Source organism: Chenopodium album, chromosome 18 (assembly GCF_948465745.1).
Source record: "Chenopodium album chromosome 18, dcCheAlbu1.1, whole genome shotgun sequence".
NCBI lineage: Eukaryota > Viridiplantae > Streptophyta > Magnoliopsida > Caryophyllales > Amaranthaceae > Chenopodium > Chenopodium album.
In genome coordinates, this window is record NC_137851.1 from 34,079,789 (window position 1) to 34,095,128 (window position 15,340).

Consider the following 15,340-nt stretch of genomic DNA (forward strand, 5'->3'; position numbering starts at 1 on the left):
CAGATTTTCTTCTCTCTCACTAGATTCGGATATATGCCTCTAGTCCTGAGACATGTATTTCTATCTTGTGGACACCGAGTATTGCATTTTGACAAGCAAATTGTCAAGAACTTTATTCACATGTTAGGCTGCGAAAGCTGAAACACTCGTTTTATCATCTTTACAACTTGTTAAAATCAAGCTAAAGTTTCAATGACATATCGAGGGACTTTAGACCAACGATGACATGACTAAGAGGATATCATCCCCTTTAATCCTTTTTAAACCGATTTCTTCTCATGACGTGACATCACCCAAAACACCTTTACTTGTAAAAGCGTTCCACAATTGCAAAGGATCAATCTAGATTCTTTAGCGCGTTAAGACTAGAAAATACTTTTTTTTCTAACCTTAATAGCTATTTGTCTCAAGAACTTAGCGAATCAAGGACCGTTTCGACATCCTTAAACATTTCTGAAAGATTCTATGTTCTTTGAGAACTTCGCAGAATAAGTCTTGGATCTATTTCCTTGACTACTTTGATCCTCATCTATTCTAGACTCGATCAAAGTGGGGGCTAACTGTAGACATCTACTTTTGGCCTCCTGTCCCGACAAGAAGTGCAATGACGATAAATAAAACCATCTTCGTGTTGGAATAACGTGAAGAACACTTATGGATAACTGATTGAATCACAAGAACGTAAAAATAAACCAGCCTTACCCAAAAACAAATGCATTAAGGTCCAAACAACTAAGCCCGGTCATAATTAGGCTTAAGCCCCTAGCTTAAAACCTAAAAATGACAGATTTAGAAGCGCCTAGGTTAAAAATCAATGTTGCCGCAGAGAAATCCGCGCGCATCTCACTGAGTCGCGCTGGTCTGGCGCGCGCAACTCGCAAGGTTTCGCGCAACACCTAGCGCAACTGCTAGTGATGTGCTTACGGAAGATTCAGAATTTCATAAAAATATGAAATCGAATCTTACCATAATACCACGCGCAAGAAAATTAGTTGTGCTGCTATTGCGCTGGGATGTCTCGCGCAACTCATTCAAATGCGCGCGACACCTGTTGCGGCAGAATGTTCAAAACCCTAATTGTACGCATTCCCTATAAATTGGGGCTTAATATGAGGCTCAAAGAGACAGAAATTAACCTAAAACACTGGCAGAAACTTTATGAACTTGTGTGCTACCAAACCCTCTTGTCCTAACACTCACCCCCTTTAATACTTGTTACTACGGTGGAGGTTCCCGAAAAAGAAAGAGTCCATAAGTGTTCTAAACGAAGATCTAGCAAAGAGAAGTGGTAAATTCCCGAGCACTTAGATCAATCACCTTTGTTTTGTTGTTTAAAATAACTTTAATTAATTAATTAGTGTTGTTTGATCACTTTAAACAGACTTTTAATTAATTAATTTCACATAGTATCTTGCGTTAAATAAGAATAGAATTAAATAATTAATTGTTAATTGATCACCTAAGCCAAGGCGAATCTAGTTTATTTTGTTTAATTCACGAATAATCATTAAATAAGAATAACGACTTTTGAAATATAATTTCAACGTGATTAATGCGTGTAAATAAAATCAACTAACTTAGTTTTAAGTATCACGTTGCATAAATTGTTTGGTGATGAAATTGTGAAAAAGGAAGAGCTAGTACAGGCCGTAACTAGGGCTAGAATAGCGATTCCTCCTTAAAAGGGATGTTATTTTACTACCCTCTCTCTCGAACTCATTTCTGGTACACGTAGACCAATTTGGGCATGGGTAAACTTACGATTCGTGCTAATTATCCCTTTAGCTCTACTTGGGAGAAAGGCATGAACGAGATTTATGAGTTTTCCTAAAACTCATTGGCGACTCCTACTTGTTTCTTACAAAAAAGCATGATGAAAGGATCATTTCTAATTCAAGTTCTCCCAAACAGTCAGGAATTCAAATCCTAATACACCCTAACAAGTGTAAAGACCTAGGCTTTTAAAGGGCCATGGGCATCTTAGGAGAAGGATCCCCTACGTTGGGAACACTCTCCTTACACCTAGTTAGGCTGGCCAGTAGCCCGCACACATGTGCGTGGTATGCTAGCAGGCCTTGGCCAGCAGCCCGCACAAATGTGCATAGGGTGCTAGCAGCCTCGGCCAGCAGCTCGCAGAAATGTGCGTTGGTTGCTAGTAACAGGTCTGGCCAGCAGCCCGCACAAATGTGCGAGGCATGCTAGCAGGCCACGGTTATCAGCAGGCCTCGGCCAAGCAGTTCGCACATATGTGCGTGGCCTGCTGGGCCGAGTGTGCGACAGCAGCAAGCAGCCCACACTTGGGGTGCCTTGGTGCCCAAGTGTGGGTGCCACGTGGCGCACATAGATTGGGGCTTGAGTGTTGTGTTGGCCGGCTATAGGAGAGGTGTGGGGAGCAAGTTTGGTCCCCCCTTTCCTAATGGTCCTCACCTAACCTCTCTCGTGAATATGCCACTTGTTGATTTATTAGTAGCTTGATAATTAATTTTATTTTTGATTTAAAAATAAAATGGAAAATCAATTCTCCCATATTAATGGATGAGCAAATCTCACTCTTGCCTTTCCCTATAAATACCCAAGTTGGGGTATTTAGAAAAGCACTTGAGTAAGTGTTGAAAAAGGCATCACCGTTGTGAAAACCTTTGAACACAATTAATTACTCGGGTTTAGGTCGGGCTTAGCTAACTCCTAAGCATTGGACCATTTTCGGTGCTCGGGTTGCGGGTGGACTTCGTTGGAGTTCCTCGTGTGAGCGGGGCTTAGAGATTTCGAAGTAAGAGCTCTTTTAGTGAGCGAAGCACGCGCCTGATAAGTGACTTTTATGTCACTTTTAGGGTGTTTATCGAGTCGTTTCTCGGCTTATTTTTCCAATAATTTAACCCTTTTTGTCCTTTATTTCTTTTATTTACTTATTCTCGTCTTTTATCTTTATTTCGAGTATTTTAGTAGTTTTTAATAGTTTTTAGTTTATTTTCTTAATTTATTTAAATTATCTTATTTTCTTTGATTTTATTTTAAGTTTTTAGTTCTTGATTTTTTTAATAAGTTCCTAGTTCTTTTATTTTCTTATTTTATTTTATTTTCATATTTGTTTTACTTTATTTTATTTAATTTCTTTTAATTTTATTTTTAAGTTTATTTTATTTTATTTTATTTTTATTTTATTTTATTTTGTCTTTTGATAATGCCCTCCTGTTTTTGTTGTAGGTCGAGTTTGGTGTTTCGGGTTTTAAAGTCGTGTTCGAGTTCAAAGTCCGGGATTCGAGGCACAGATTTATTCTAAAGCTGCTGCCCTGTTGCTGCCAGCTTAACTTTCACCACACACACCTTATCCTCCACCACACACCTCTGCTCCAACCTCAACAACACCTCACGCACCCATCTCCCCTGTTCCCTTGCTTCACCCCGCAACACCACACACACACCAACAGCAACTGTAACAACAACAGCAGCAGTTACAACCTACAACACCCACGCATCTCACCTTCCCCTGCTCCACTGCTTTCCACACACCACCAGCCACAACAATAACTTCCACCACTCACAGCCACCAATCCACCAACAACAACACCAACAACAGCGACAACACGCCATCAACAACACCAACCCGCAACCGCAACCAACACCACCGCAACCTTCTCCAACCACCTGCGAGTGCAACCCCCTTACCACCACGCATCCACCGCAACCAACACCAACAGCAGCAGAAATTGCGCCACCATTAACGCACCAATTCTCAGCAACAAATCGAGCAACAGCCCAAATCAGAGTAAATCGCAAATTGATTGAGTTCGAGCAAACCATTCGAAGAGTTCGGTCGAAGTTTAAGTGCAAAATCAGGCAGAATCGTTCGAGATTTTGTCATTTTTAGAGGAGTGGTCGAACACACACATGGTTCGATCGAACCAACCCATAGTTCCGCCGCACCTACTTTCGGTTCGATCGAACCATTTCACGAGCTTCGCACATGGCATTTAGTGAGATTGAACGGTTGCGATTAAGTGATGATTGCTGATGATGATTGATGATGGAGTATGAATGGCGTTGATGATGGTTGTTGGATGATGATGATAAGAGAGCAGCCACGAAAAGGAAAAAAAAAAAAAAGCTTGGGGTCTGTTGTTTCGTGGGTCTGGTGGGATGTTTGGGGGTTTTGGGTTTATTTTCCTTTTCATTTCCTTTTATTTTATTTTATTTTAGTTTTTGTTTTTTTTAAATTAGTTTTAATTAGTTTTATTTATTTTATTTTCTTTTCATTATTTTTTAGGCCTTGTATATAAATACCCCTTTGGGGTTATTTTCTAAGGACTCTCAACATTATTCTACCCTAGCTTAGATTAGAGTAGTTTAGCTATTTTATTTTCTCTCTCTTAGGGTTAGATTAGGAGTTTCTCTCTTTAGTTTAGGAGTAGTTTTGAGAGAGAAAGCTTGGATTTTTCATAGAGTTTTGAGAGGTTGAAGAAGCGTTTTTGGTGGATTTTTCTTCTCATTTATTCAATGAGTCTTCCTAACTTTCTCTCACCTTTATTGCTTTCATTTATTATTGTTTTTGCTTATTTATTTGTTATTTTGGGTAGGTTAATTAGTTTATCTGTTTAATCTTGTTTTTATTGTTATTTTATCTTGTTTTCCATGTCTTTTTTCACCATGTTAGCTTAGATTTTGTTCTAGGGAAATGGATGAAGATTATGTTAATAAGTTGAATGACTGATTGTGATTTGTATGAAATTGTTTCTTGATTATTGTGTATGGATGATGCTTTTATGGATTAGAATCTTTCTAGCTAATTGATTCTATGTTCTTAATTGTATTTTCAATCAATTGCGCGAGAGTGAGTTGGTTGAGAGCCCTAAATTCTTCCATACCTTTAGTAGGCTAGTTGCGCGAGAGTGAATTAGTTTAGTAGGATAATTAACATGTTTAATTGTGCGAGAGTGAGTTAAATGTGTTGATTGTTCCTAATCGAGGTCATTTTCATCTAATTGTTTGATGTTATTGAATGTATTGATGTAATTGGATTCCACTTTCCCTAGTTTTAGTTATTTGTCCTTAGTTGTGTTTAGTTGAACCTCTCTCTATCTCACAAGCTTTCCTAGTAGTCTAAATAGCATAGATTGATACACTTAGTCCTTTAGGGTTTGACCCTTTACTCACCCCTATACTCGTATTAGGGTAGTTTAGGATTATAAATAATTAATTTGATTTGGGTTAGTAGACCAACGACACTACCTAATCCCGCGATCAAATTTTGGCGCCGTTGCCGGGGACTAAGGCGTTCATTAGTTTGTGTTGATTAGATTATCTAGGTTCTTGTATATTATTTGATTTTTGTTTGCTTTTCTTTTTTTTCTTTGTATAAAAATGGCATGTTTATCCTTTCCTCAATTTGATTATGAACCCTTTTATGCTTACTTTGATAGATAAGATGATTTTCTTAGTTTCCAAGGATGTTCTCTTAGTGATGCTTATGGTATAGCTTATTGGGGCATGAATGAGTATACTAGGGGTATGGTTGAGAAAATGCACAATGGTATATTCCGTCATTTGTCTATGCATGATGCTTGGAATTTCTTCACTTGGCTTGCTAGAGATTCTTATGATAGAGAATGTAATGTTTCTTGTTTTGATTCTCAATATCAAGATTCTTCTAATTTTTGCATGAATTCTCTTGATACTTCTAATGTGCCTTGTGATGAACCAAATATGCATGTTGACCCCTTCCCCTCTTATGCTCATTGTGATGAGGTTTGTGCTAATTTTGATAATATGCAATTTGATATTGATCATGAACCTCAACCCGATAACATTACTCCACAAATTCTTTCTCAAATGCAATATCTCACCCAACAACTCCAAGAGCTTCAAGAGGAACAAAAATTGAGAGAAGTGAGGCTTGCCCAAGTGATGAGTGCTATGGTTAATGTAAATGGATGTGAGGCACCTCATTTGGAGTGTGAGAGTGTTTTTGAGGATGATGTGGGCCATGGGTGCGAAGGTGAGGAGAGATTTTCTTGTGATGAGAGGATTTTTGAGGATTTTGATCCTTTTCATTCCCCTTTTGAGCTTGAGTGCCATCCTTCCCCTTATTCACCCCCTTTGAGAGCTTCCCTTGGTGAGGATGTGAGTGAGCCATCTTCCATTTTGAATGAGGGAGTTCATGAGGATGATGATGATGAGTTTGAGCTACCAAGAGAGATTGAGAGTCCCTTGAGTGGTGGTGGAAGAGTTGTGAATGAAGAAAATGTCGATTTTGAGGATTCCAAACCCCTTCCCCATCTTGATGAGTCTAGCTTGCATGTTTGTGACCCTTCTATCCATGAGTCTTTGGATTCTTTTGAGGTTATGGCTAGTATGTTCATTGAAGGAGTAACAAAGCATTATAGCCTTTCGAGAGAGTTCATTGGCAATGCTTCATGGGAAAGGGATGAGTTTGAGAGAAACCTATATCCTTTCATGCATGGTTTAGAGACTCTAGGCTTTAAGGATCTTGAGGGAGTTGTTGTTCATCGTTGTGATAGAGAGGACGATGAGGTTGTTTCTCTTGGAGAGTTTTTGTTTGAGGGAGATGTGAGTCATGAGTATTCTTTTGAGGATTCTATGATTGATTTTCATGCCCTCATTGGTGATGTGAGGCTTTGTGAGACCATTGTTTCTCCTCCCCTTCCTCATGTCCTTTTCTCAAGGAAATTTGACCACATCCCCTACTATCCTATGTTCCTCCCCTCCTTTGTCTTTAAGCCTATTGAGGACCCTCTCTTGTTTGATGAGACTCTTCCTTTTCATCCCCCCGTTATTGAGGAAATGGGTGATTATGCCACCCAAAAATATTTTAAGGAGAGTTTGCCTTATTTTTCTTCTTCTTTTTCTTCTTATTTTCTTGATTTTTCTTTTGATTTTTCTTCTTTCTTTTGGCATCTCCCTCCTCACTTACGTGCAACAATCTTGTTGCACGTCCTCCGTCCGTCATTTGCCTACTTATTATCCTATGAAATGTGTAGTAGTGCATTTGATAAGCTCTTGCGTTCGTTGCAATATTATTTACTAGAGCGGTCTCGCTTGGACGTTAAACAAGCCTTTCTTGGGAAGTAACCCGAGGTTTTTATTGCTTTCATTTTCCTTTCTTTTTAGATTAGATTTTCTCTCATGAAAATGTTTGTGTGCCTTTTGATAGGTACATGACTTGATATACTCTTATGCATTGGTTTGGATCAAGAATCAAGGAAGTTTAATGCCTATTTTTGCTAGCATATGGAATTCGAGGTTCAATTCAAAAGGAAATCGGCTTTGAAAGGTTAAATTGGTTCATTTGCGGGTATTTACACCCACCAATATTCGGTAATATCTTTCCTAGCTCTTTCTCTAATGGTTGGTGACTCGTTGGACATGTGTTGGTTTGTTGGGTTGATTTCTTTCTTTTCCCCTCCCATGGATTATTTGGTTTATGTTTGAGTATATTGTCTCATTCAAGCTTGGGGGAGGGTATCATATCATGTTTGGGTAGAATATTGATTCATATATGCCATGCACCTTTGTATATGCATTTCCATGTCTTTTCTTATATTTTGAAAAGTCCAAAAAGATTTTGGTTTACTTACAAGGTAATTTTGGCAAAATGTGTTTTGTTTGTTCTTATTTTGGACATTTTGTTTTGGACTTGTATTCTTGAATGTTTTTCTTCCTAAGTGGTAAATGTATGCACGGTTTGAGAGTGTCATTGGTTGACTCTAGGATACTATATGCTAAGGTAGTCGGGTTAAGAACTTTTAAGGGTCCATGAAGCCTTAGTTCACGGGAATGTGGTAAGATGGAGTTGCTCTCTATAGTGGATTTGAAACCCTTGGTTGGTATTTGCTTATTTTCATATCCCGTGTAAGCGTCAATTGTTCAAGCCTCCATCACCTTTGTGAGTGGCATTTAGGATCCTTAACTATTCATAACTTAATCCTTGTGTTGTCCTCTAGCTCCCAAGATCGTGACCGAGCCACTCTAGGGGAGGAAAAGGGCACATTTTCTCATTTTTATTTATCTTCTTTTTATTTTGTTACAAATTTGGTTTTCTATTTTGCATCAACCTACTTATTAACCAATTTGAGCCTAATGTTTCCCGCTCTTGTTTAAACCGCGTTACAAACCTAATGGCCTATGTTTACCAACCCTTTTAGTTAGTGAAGCATTGGCATGTGAGGTTTGAGTTTTGAGAGTGTTAATCATGAAGAGAATTGGTTTAAGTAAGGTCTTGAAAATTGAGCTTGAAAAGAATATGCGAAAAAGTTTGAAAAGAAAAATGCAATTCAAGAAAATCAAATGAAGTTTCAAGAAAAAGCCGTCCATGGTTAAAAAAAAAAAAAAAAAAAAAAAAAAAAAAAAAAAAAAAACAAATATATTTTAGTTTGGTTTTGTTTCTCTTCCCTTGTTTAAGCATTGAGGACAATGCTTCGTTCAAGCTTGGGGGGGAGCGTTCCTTCATTTTTTTTGTATATATTGTGTGTTAGTGTTGAGTAAGCTTGGGGGAGATGGCATTATTGGTATTTTTGTTTGATATTTTGTGAGTTCTTGAGTTTGTTTTTGAGAGTAGGCCACTCTTTTGCTTAACTTAGGAAATATCACAAAATTTTTCAAATTTTTACCCCGCCTTAACCCTTAGCCTTACGTTACAACCCAATAAAAGACCTTTAGACTTTAGTGGGGTTAGGTCAAAGAACGGTGGAGGGAGATAGACTTCAAACCTATGGAGAGAGTATGCATAGTTGAGATGTCGAGATTACCTTCTCAAAGTTTTTCATTTCTTTATGTTTTTCCGGTTCCTTCGTGGAATCATGAGAAGCTAGCTTAAGGGTCGATTTGAAGCTAGTGGAGAGAACGCGGCCCGATTGGATGGGGCTAGGGTGGATTGAGTCCTCATTAGTTCTCTATGCTTAGCATATGTTATGTTTCAATCAACCATTGACATCTTAGAACGTGCATACATTTCTCTATTTAGAAAGGTTTGCATTCATTGGTGCTTGTTCCTATCTCTTGTCCAAATAAGAATTTGTGTTTTGCTTTTTCTTTTTACGTTTCTTTTTCTTTTCTTTTTTTTATTGTCGTGCCTTGGTTTTTGTCTAGAGTTGTTGGTTAAACTCTTAGGACACCCTCACGAGAGCACACTCGTCCTCTAGGGCGATCTAGGGGTTTAAAGGGCTTGTCATTAGTTGCTAAAAGTGACCGTGATTCCTACGAAAGTGAGTTAGTGTACATTCTTGTCTCCTTTAGTGTTCTAGCTTTGCTTGAATAAATCATTCTCCTTCTCCCGTGTTTCATGTTAATTTGCTCGAGGACGAGCAAAAGGTAAGCTTGGGGGAGTTTGATAAGTGACTTTTATGTCACTTTTAGGGTGTTTATCGAGTCGTTTCTCGGCTTATTTTTCCAATAATTTAACCCTTTTTGTCCTTTATTTCTTTTATTTACTTATTCTCGTCTTTTATCTTTATTTCGAGTATTTTAGTAGTTTTTAATAGTTTTTAGTTTATTTTCTTAATTTATTTAAATTATCTTATTTTCTTTGATTTTATTTTAAGTTTTTAGTTCTTGTTTTTTTTAATAAGTTCCTAGTTCTTTTATTTTCTTATTTTATTTTATTTTCATATTTGTTTTACTTTATTTTATTTAATTTCTTTTGATTTTATTTTTAAGTTTATTTTATTTTATTTTTATTTTATTTTATTTTGTCTTTTGATAATGCCCTCCTGTTTTTGTTGTAGGTCGAGTTTGGTGTTTCGGGTTTTAAAGTCGTGTTCGAGTTCAAAGTCCGGGATTCGAGGCACAAATTTGTTCTAAAGCTGCTGCCCTGTTGCTGCCAGCTTAAACTTCACCACGCACACCTTATCCTCCACCACACACCCCTGCTCCAACCTCAACAACACCTCACGCACCCATCTCCCCTGTTCCCTTGCTTCACCCCGCAACACCACACACACACCAACAGCAACTGTAACAACAACAACAGCAGTTACAACCTACAACACCTACGCATCTCACCTTCCCCTGCTCCACTGCTTTCCACACACCACCAGCCACAACAATAACTTCCACCACTCACAGCCACCAATCCACCAACAACAACACCAACAACAGCGACAACACGCCATCAACAACACCAACCCGCAACCGCAACCAACACCACCGCAACCTTCTCCAACCACCTGCGAGCGCAACCCCCTTACCACCACGCATCCACCGCAACCAACACCAACAGCAGCAGAAATTGCGCCACCATTAACGCACCAATTCTCAGCAACAAATCGAGCAACAGCCCAAATCAGAGTAAATCGCAAATTGATTGAGTTCGAGCAAACCATTCGAAGAGTTCGGTCGAAGTTTAAGTGCAAAATCAGGCAGAATCGTTCGAGATTTTGTCATTTTTAGAGGAGTGGTCGAACACACACATGGTTCGATCGAACCAACCCATAGTTCCGCCGCACCTACTTTCGGTTCGATCGAACCATTTCACGAGCTTCGCACATGGCATTTAGTGAGATTGAACGGTTGCGATTAAGTGATGATTGCTGATGATGATTGATGATGGAGTATGAATGGCGTTGATGATGGTTGTTGGATGATGATGATAAGAGAGCAGCCACGAAAAGGAAAAAAAAAAAGCTTGGGGTCTGTTGTTTCGTGGGTCTAGTGGGATGTTTGGGGGTTTTGGGTTTATTTTCCTTTTCATTTCCTTTAATTTTATTTTATTTTAGTTTTTGTTTTTTTTTAAATTAGTTTAAATTAGTTTTATTTATTTTATTTTCTTTTCATTATTTTTTAGGCCTTGTATATAAATACCCCTTTGGGGTTATTTGTTGGGGTTTGGTGAGTCCGACTCACCGCGGAAACAACCCCTCCCGAGGAACCACTCGCAATAAATAAAATCACAAAGCATAAATAAATATTCACAAAGAAAAGATAACGAATCTTACCCTCAAAGCGAGCTTCGCCCAAAACACGGGGCTCTTACTTGAAAGCTACTAGCACGTCAAGCGCCGCGCCTCCGACGGTATCCACCCACAAATGGGAGAACACAACTTTAAGGTCTACTACCTTGTGGTTAGCAAGGTCCGACCTAAACCCGAGTTTTATGTGAGTTTAAGAGTTTTCCCAAAAATTATGGAATGCTCTTTTTAACTCCCACTCAAGCACTTTACTCCAAAACCCAAAGTTGGTATTTATAGAGGAAAGTATGAGTGGGAATTTCTATCCCATCAATGTGGGATCATGAAATTCCACAAATTAATTTAAAGCTAAATTAAATTAAAATTGCAAACTAATAATAAATCTACAAGTGGCATTACCATGTGAGATGGGTTGGTGAGGACCACATGGAGTGTAGGGGACCATACTTGCTCCCCACTCAATACTCTCCTTGTGCCACATGTCCTCTCCCACTTACTCCCATATTCCAAGCTTCCCCTTGTTCATGGCCCTATGGCCCGAGCCAAGCCACGAGCAAAGCCCGAGCCCGGCCCGCACCAGCCCGCACCTGACCCGAGCCCAGCCAGCACCAGCTGCTGCTGCGGTTTGGTGCGGCTGCTGCCGTGGTGCGGCGCGGCTGCTGCTGTGCCTAGCCGCGGCTGGCCGGGGCTGCTAGCACGGTGTGCTAGCTCGTCTTGCCCCTAGCATTCGGATGCTCGGGGCACACCGATGCTAGGGGTATTTTCGGGAATATGGTCGATTTATTATTATTTTGCGCGTCTCGTCTTTTATCATTTTAGACTCGTCTTCCGAAGATCGGTTTCGACGCTCTAAGCTCGAATTACCGACGTCTAAATATTTAACACTCAGGCGACGAATTAATTTCTTCCGAATTAATTCGTCGATTTGGTTCGCATATATTTGCTTGGGTGTGACCCGAAGGGTTCAGTCAAGATTAAGCTGTAATATTAATTATATTAATATTACTGATCGGAAGCGGCCTCCACCCAGGCATTCCGATCACTTGACCTTACTGAATATATTAGCTTTCTAATAATTCTGAACCCGCTATCAGAATAATACACTTGTTCGAAGGACACCATTCCTTTCATTATTTTCTAAGGACTCTCAACATTATTCTACCCTAGATTAGATTAGAGTAGTTTAGCTATTTTATTTTTTCTCTCTTAGGGTTAGATTCGGAGTTTCTCTCTCTAGTTTAGGAGTAGTTTAGAGAGAGAAAGCTTGGATTTTTCATAGAGTTTTGAGAGGTTGAAGAAGCATTTTTGGTGGATTTTTCTTCTCATTTATTCAATGAGTCTTCCTAACTTTCTCTCACCTTTATTGATTTCATTTATTATTGTTTTTGCTTATTTATTTGTTATTTTGAGTAGATTAATTAGTTTATCTGTTTAATCTTGTTTTTATTGTTATTTTATCTTGTTTTCCATGTCTTTTTTCACCATGTTAGCTTAGATTTTGTTCTAGGGAAATGGATGAAGATTATGTTAATAAGTTGAATGATTGATTGTGATTTGTATGAAATTGTTTCTTGATTATTGTGTATGGATGATGCTTTTATGGATTAGAATCTTTCTAGATAATTGATTCTATGTTCTTAATTGTATTTTCAATCAATTGCGCGAGAGTGAGTTGGTTGAGAGCCCTAAATTCTTCCATACCTTTAGTAGGCTAGTTGCGCGAGAGTGAATTAGTTTAGTAGGATAATTAACATGTTTAATTGTGCAAGAGTGATTTAAATGTGTTGATTGTTCCTAATCGAGGTCATTTCATCTAATTGTTTGATGTTATTGAATGTATTGATGTAATTGGATTCCACTTTCCCTAGTTTTAGTTATTTGTCCTTAGTTGTGTTTAGTTGAACCTCTCTCTATCTCACAAGCTTTCCTAGTAGTCTAAATAGCATAGATTGATACACTTAGTCCTTTTGGGTTCGACCCTTTACTTACCCCTATACTCGTATTAGGGTAGTTTAGGATTATAAATAATTAATTTGATTGGGGTTAGTAGACCAACGACACTACCTAATCCCGCGATCAGCGCCAAAGGTATTAATCTCTTTTTTAATTTTGTTGATTAAGTTAGTTATGCTTGATGGTTATAATTATTGTGAGTGTGGTCTTAGCTTGGGTTTTCTTTCGCGGTGAGTCGGACTCATGAAAACCCAACAGCGGTATCAGAGCCTTACTCATTTATTTTTATAATCATATTTTTCAAGGTATTTTTATGGCTTAATTTTTCTGGTTTTAAGTTGCTAATTAGATTAGTAACTCGGTTTTATTAATTTTAAGCTCGTATTCAAGCCGTCTTCATCCCAGAACCCAGGTTTTTACATAATTGCAAATCCATTGCACTAAGTGTGAAAAATTTGTTCTTTGATGCTTCTAAGTACTAAAGATTCAATCTTTAATTGTTTTAAGTGATTGAAACTTTGAGTTACTAAATTCTATGAATTTTTTGGTTGAACTTTTGATTTAATCATGTATTAAGTTGATTGGAATCATAAAGTTTGAATCTTGTGATAGAAATTTGATTTATCTTCATGTTGGAAGGTATAATATTTCAAGGATTCACAAGTGTAAAAGTTGGAATCTTTATTTGAACTTTTGTGTTCATATTTCCAACTCCCTGTTATTTTGTCAAAATCTCATGATTAATTTAAATTATTTAAATTAAATTAATAGTGAGTTATAGCCCTTATTTATTTTATTGCACCAAGTTAGACCAATTTTATTAATGAATGGTTCTTGGAAATAATTTTGGTTAAGTGCACCTTAATGAATTTTTAATTTAAGTTGGACTTGTTTAATTTTACATTTTGCTCATAAAATTAGTTCTAAAATTAATTTAGAATTAATTATATGTCACGCAAAAACTCGGATTTTAAATCCCGAGAGTATGGCATGCAAACCAAGGCAACACCCCTTCGGCTAGCCGGGCTGCTGTGCAGCCCGCATGTGGCTACCAAGGTTGGTGATGCTTGGTGCGCGTCACACCCTAGCAGCGTGGCTAGTGCGCCCAGCCACAGCAGCACCAGCCAGGCAGCAGCGCGTTAAGGTTGTGTTGTGTGTGTGCATGCTGATGCCGTAGTGCAGCATGTGCGTGCTGCTGTGTTGCGTGGAGTGCGAGCAGCTATGCTCAAGGCTTGGTGCTTGGTGCGAAGGGGCAAGCAGCCTTAGTGCGTGAGCCACTTGAGTGCGGTTAGCTTCATGTTTGCTTATTTTTCCGTTTTGATAATTTTATTAATTTAATTTGGTTTTAATTATTTTAATTAAATTTTGAGGCTAGGCTTCGGTTATGAGCGGCATTGGCAAAGTTTAATTTTGGCAAATATTTGGGTTTACCGGCTTAATTAATTGGATTAATTAAGATGGATGCGGCATTTACTATGAGCCTCAATTATTAATTGCACTAATTTACATAATCAATTAAACAACTTTGACTAGTTTTAATTAGGCATGTTAATTAGATTAACGACCTAAATTAGTTACTAGTTTACGCGTGTTTTATGAATTGTTACTTGTTTTATCGTTGTAAAATGCATGGGCCATTCACAAATAGTGAATGGATGAATGGAATGTATATTCTCTCACAGGTTTTATAAAATGGCAACTAGTGGAGCCCGATTAGGATTGAAAATACGGACTGCCATCCGTGATGTATTTTTGTAAATCTAAATACGGTCTGCGAACTGTTGAGTATTTTTGTACCTTAATATTTAGATTGGTCCTAATCATAGATACTAGTATTTGGATAATTATGGTCATTTCTTGAAGACGGAGGTTCTTAGAAGACGAAGCCATGAAGTTGCAAAAGCCGTCCCTTGAAGACTTGGAGTCTCAAGGGGTCATTCTAGTTGCCAAATGCATCTTTATTTATGTTTTCGATATATATCTATTTATGACTATTTATATATGAATTGTATGTTAGATGAATGTTTAGGATTTCGAATGTTGTGATAATTTAAGTTCACTTAAATCACCCAACATAGAAACCCTAGGTCCCTAAAATATTGAGTGCAATTGCCATTCCAAAATAACATTTATCGACCTAATGAGAGTAGTGATGGGCTACGCCAAAACGAGGCATCACTATTACTCCCTAGGATACATAAGGCATACCGGGTATGCAAGTTGGTTTTGGTTGTACTCAATGATATGAGTGATGGAGTCCTAACATGTCGTGGTAAAGTGGATAAGTTGTTGAGAGAGCATTCGATAAGACGATTTATCCAACCAAGAGTGGCTTGGATCCATTAGCAAAGAGTTGCTTACCTTAGGAGATTGAGTGTTAAGACAAGCCAAAGCATGCTTAACCACTCTTTGTTTCTTTGGATCTTGGAATCGACTTATTCTCACCAAAATGGGAAAAATTTTAATGT